Here is a 4,828-nt window from a genome sequence, read left to right as displayed (position 1 = left end):
CAGAGAGAGAGAGAGAGAGAGAGAGAGAGAGAGAGAGATGCACACGCGAACTCCCACTCTTCCCCTTCCCCCTTTTGCAAAACTGCAAAAGCAAAGGCCTGCCAGCAATTATGCCAAGACGCCCACCTAGCTAGAAACACACACACCTGTCCCCCCTTTTTTTATTTATTTATTTATTATTGATTTATTTATTAGATTTATATCCCGCCCTTCCAAAATGGGCTCAGGGCGGCTAACATAAGAGGCAAATGCCATACATAAAACAATTTAAAACCAATAAATAATCGTTACAATTAAAATATCGGTGCTCAACAGTAAACTATGACAGTTCCAAGATGGGGGTTCCGATGATACGCTCCAGGGAACGCTGACGTCTCTTCTGGTTAGTACTCCACTTTGTCAGTTCTTCCATCCCAGGGCCGGCGCACCTTGTAGAAAATTCCACCAACAAAGATGACAACACGGTGGTGGTACAGTGGCGGCGGTGGCTCCTACTCAAAAGCCTGGCGGAAGAGCTCCGTCTCAAGAGCAGTTCTCGAAAGAGCTCTCTCAGCCCCATCTACCTCACAGGGTGTCTGTTGTGGGAAAGGGAAAGGAGTTTGTAAGCCGCTCTGAGACTCCGAGTGAAGGGCGGGGTAGAAATCCAATCTCCTCCTCCTCCTCCTCATCCTCTTCTTCTACCCATGCTTCTAACAAACACTGTGACCCAACAGGCATTTAACCATTGTTTATAATTTATTGTGGTTTTTTCCCATTCAGCCCCCTGGAGGACACATCCTATCACAGCATATCGCCACTGAGCCCCCTGCCCTCTCCAAACTCTGCCCTCCTGAGGCTCCACCCCCACATCCCCAGGAAGTTCCTGACCTAGAGTTCGCAGACTTAACATAACAACACCCCCCCACACACACAACGTTAGGATTTCCTGGTCCCCCTGACCACCATCAGATCCGGGCTGGGAAACTCCTGGAGAGTTGGAAATGGGGCCTGGGGAGGGCAGGGCCCCCTGTGGGGTACAATGCCACAGAGCCCCTCCCCAAAGCATCCATTTCTCCAGGGGAACTGATCTCTGTAGTCTGGAATTCCGGGGGATCCCCAGGTCCCACCTGGAGGCTGGCACCCCTAGCTTACTGAAGGTAGCATACTGACCGGACAAGGGTCAACTGGAATATAATCATTAACCAAGTGACCTTGGGGGCAAGAGAGATCGTTCAGAGGATGAAATTCATTTACTTTCCTTTTGGGAGGGGGTCTGCCCCCCCCCAGGGGAGAAATCTGCAAAGGGTGAAGTGGCAGGCTGACAAATGGGCTCAGTGCCCTGCGTTCTTCCGAATCCACCACCACCCACATTTATCAGAGGTGACGTACCACATGCGTCCAAACTGACCAAGGTTCGGAGTCACACTGTGAACTTTGGACCCAAAGGACAGGGAAATCTGCACAAAATCACACCATTAAATGTATCACTTCCTGCGTCTCTGGATGAGTGAGTCCAAGAATAGCCTACATGGAATTGGACTGCTAGGGTTGCCATCTCCGGGTTGGGAAATTCCTGGAGGTTTGGGATGAAGACTGGAAGAAGTAGAAGAAGAGACTGGATTTATACCCCCGCCCTTCACTACCCAAAGGTGTCTCAGAGCGGCTTACAAACTCCTTTCCCTCCCCCTCCCCACAACAGACACCCTGTGAGGTCGGTGGGGCTGAGAGAGCTCTTGACAGAAACGGCTCTTTTTCAAGGACAGCTCTTATCAGAACTATGGCTTGCCCAAGGTCATCCAGCCAGGTGCAAGTGGAGGAGTGGGGAATCAAACCCAGCTTTCCCAGATTAGAGTCCGTGCACTTAGAGAAGAAGAAGAAGAGAAGAGATTGGATTTATACCCCGCCCTTCACTTGGAGTCTCAGAGCGGCTTACAAACTCCTTTCCCTTCCCCTCCCCACAACAGACACCCTGTGAGGTAGGCGGGGCTGAGAGAACTCTGTGAGAAATGGCTCTTTTTCAAGAACAGCTCTTGTCAGAACTACGGCTTGCCCGAGGTCATCCAGCAGGTGTGAGTGGAGGAGTGGGGAATCAAACCCAGCTCTCCCAGATTAGAGTCCGCGCACTTAACCACTACACCAAAGTGGCTCTACACCAAACTGGAGCGGTCAATGTTTGGGGAGGGGGGGCACAAAGGGGTAGAACTGCTCCGTGTCACCTGGACCTCAGGTGTCGTTCTGGGAGATCTCCGGGGAACTTTGGTCACTGCCCACTTCTACCTTGCCAGCGCTTGGGATTCTGCTGTCAGTGTGCTGTTTTGAGTGGTTCGAGCTCACGTGTTCCAACTGTGCTTCGTAACAAGGAGGGGGAAAGAACAGGGCTTAGGAGTTTCCTTGCAAGCAGAAAGCCTGTTTGCTGGCCTAGAGCTCAAGCGGGGAAGAGGAGAGGAGATTGAGAAGAGGAGACTGAGGGGGGACATGACGGCTCTCTTTAAAGATCTGAAAGGCTGTCATTTGGAGGAGGGCAAGGAGCTGTTCCAGTGGGCAGCAGAGGAGAGGACCCGAAGCAATGGGTCTAAGCAGGGGTCGTTTCGTAGAAAAAGAAGTGCAGGGGCTCATTAGCATAACCCATTAGCATAACTTATTTGCATATGCCAAACCCCCTGACATCGCCGGAAGTGTGTCAGAAGGCGACGCCCACCGCTCAGGCTCTACTGGACTGTTTTGGATTGCTAGCTGTAGGGGCGGGGGGAAATGTGCAGATCTGTCCTCACAGAGGAGGGAGAGCTTGTACCTGAATAAAACTTGGCCTTAAAGGTGCCACTGGACTGTTTTGGACTGGGGGGCCAGGGGGAGCTCTGCAGCTTACCTGGCTGCTTCTTGCTCTGACTGAGGGCTGCTGGGAGCAGGGGGTGGGGCTTGTTGCATGTGCCCGCCCCCTGGACCCTTTACTGCTGGAGCTCCGCTCCTGTGCGCTCCCACAGGAAATGACCCCTGGGTCTAAGTTACACGTAGAAAGGGTACCGACTGGACATTAGGAAAAACTTTTTCACCATCGGAGTGGTTCACAGGTGGGATCGGCTGCCTACGGAGGTGGTTGGCTCCCCTTCACTGGCAGCTTTCAAGAAGAGGCTGGACGAATATTTCTCAGAGATGATTTAGGCTGGTCCTGCCTTGGGCAGGGGGCTGGACTAGATGGTCTGTATGGCCCCCTTCCAGCTCTGCGATTCTATGCACCTTCAGGTGGTCGCTGGAGATCTCCTGGACTTACAACTGAACTCCAAACGACAGAGATCAGTTCCCCTGCAGAAAGTGGTAGCTTTGAAGGAAAGAGTATATGGTATTATTTTTAAAGGGACAAAGAGGAGGAGGAGGAGAGATTGGATTTATATCCCGCCCTTCACTACCCGAAGGGGTTTCAGAGCAGTTTATTTATTTATTTATTTATTTAAGGCATTTTTACCCCGCCCTCCCCACAAGCGGGCTCAGGGCGGCTTACAGGGGCACGAGCCCAGCATAAAACCCAATAAAACAGTAAAATCACAGTTGTAATAATAATAACAATAACAATAAATAACAATAAAGTTCTTCATTAGACGGATGGTCTTGCGTAATTTTCTTCAGGTCAAGATGCTCTTGAGTGGTTGTCTTCAATCAGCCCCGTTTGGTTACCACTGTCCAGTCGATCGCTCATACAATCTCCTTCACCTTCCCCTCCCAACAGACACCCTGGGGGTGCGTTCAGACGTGCCGTTTGATCTGGTGTCGTCACGTTTCAGCAACAGATTTTATTTGCACGATCACACAATCAATATCTGCCTCCCATCCCCAGCCGTTGGTTTCTAGCTCAAAACCGCTTTAACCCGGAGTATTTTGTTACCAGGTCCCAAAGTGGTGTTTTCTCAGCTCTCCCGTTTAAAGCCGCATTTCCCGCCCATGTGATCGCTCCTGCGGTGTCGAGCCACTTCTGGTGTAAATCCCCTCCCCGCTTGAAAGCTGCCCGAGGCTTCCGCTTTTCGGCCACCATTTTTTAATGCATCGGTGGTGCACGCATAGGCGGAGCTCCGCTCCCGTGTTCAGAAAACCGACATTTAAACGGTCACTTGTTTTAGAGTTTAGATGAGTTCGGGATCTCACGGAGGCCATTTTCGGGTCAAACGTTTAAACGGAAGTCTTTTGTTGGAGGGGTTGGGTTGATTTGCCCTGGTGGTTCTGCGCATGCGGCATGGTAGTTTCACGGGGGGGGGCCATTCTATGGAGGGGCACCTATGTGCATGCACAAACTGAGAAAAAAATTAAAAAACCTGCTGACACATTCTCCCACAAGTCGGTAGTGTAGACGCCGGGGAGCAACGTGACTGTGGTGAAGCGGGATAAGGGAGGTAAGTGTGATCACGATTATCCAAATCAAATATAATCCGGTTAGAACCGGAGCACTTTAACCCGCTCTCAGCATGCCGTCTGACTGCACCCTATGAGCTAGGTGGGGCTGGGAGAGCTCTGCAAGAATGGCTCTTGAGAGAATGGCTCTGAGACAACTTGTGCCTGACCCAAGGTCACACCAGCAGCTGCTTGTGGAGAAGTGGGGAATCAAACCCCGTTCTCCCAGATTAGAGTCCACGCTCCTAACCACTACACCAAACTGGCTCCCATTGTCTACTCCCACCAAACTCCACTCCCATTGCTAATCTTTTCTTTTTTAAAAAAAAATGCTTATTAGCCACCTTTGTGCCTGGAAGAACTCAAGGCAGCTAACAATGTAAAAAACAACAATTATTTTATTTATATATATATATATATATATATAGAGAGAGAGAGAGAGAGAGAGAGAGAGAGAGAGAGAGAGAGAGAG

This window comes from Gekko japonicus, unplaced genomic scaffold (assembly GCF_001447785.1).
Source record: "Gekko japonicus isolate JY-2015 unplaced genomic scaffold, Gekko_japonicus_V1.1 scaffold2, whole genome shotgun sequence".
Lineage (NCBI taxonomy): Eukaryota > Metazoa > Chordata > Lepidosauria > Squamata > Gekkonidae > Gekko > Gekko japonicus.
Note: the sequence above shows the minus strand (reverse complement) of the source record.